The following is a 701-nucleotide window of genomic DNA, read 5'->3' on the forward strand; positions in this document are numbered from 1 at the left end:
TTCAATCAATGTATATTAAAGAATTTCACAGATTAGGTTCTGTTATCAGCAGAAGCTACCAGTTGTGAAAATTTAATTTCAGCTTTATCCTGTCAAGTGAAAAAGGCAGAATTTAGAGGGCCAAAATTCTTATGATGTGGAGTCTTGTTCTGATGTCTTGGGAAAAGCTGTCTGCAGCATAAAAACATCTCGTCCTCCTGATTTGTAGCTTGAATGCCTCTAATTGTGATATTTGGCAGTTTGGTGAAATTTTTGTGTGGCCCATCCATCAGGCATGAGGCTTGCTCTCTTAAAATTTGTCTAGTTTCAGGATATAAGAGCTTTAGGAACAGAGCCAGTTTTGTTTTTCAGTTGGAGAGTTGTAGCAAAATATCCAAGAAAATTAGGGGAATTTAGGATCTAGTACAGTCTGGCTGTAGATAACAAGAACTTGAAGAGTGCATATGGGTACAATCTAATAATAGGTGTTCATAGATTTTCTTTAGAAGCATAACTTTTAATCTGTAAATTGATTATATAGAATTAAAAAAAAAACCTCTCGAGGCTAGGAAGATTAACCAAAATGAAATTAATATTTTGCTTACAATATTAAGTTTCTTGGGCCCACCAAGACATGACAATTTCTAATTACTCCCTACAAGGGTGGGAATGCCTGAAGCCATGTGTTTCATGCACAACATTAAATATGACATTTTAGTAAA

Source organism: Propithecus coquereli, unplaced genomic scaffold (assembly GCF_000956105.1).
Source record: "Propithecus coquereli isolate 6110/MARCELLA unplaced genomic scaffold, Pcoq_1.0 Scaffold824, whole genome shotgun sequence".
Lineage (NCBI taxonomy): Eukaryota > Metazoa > Chordata > Mammalia > Primates > Indriidae > Propithecus > Propithecus coquereli.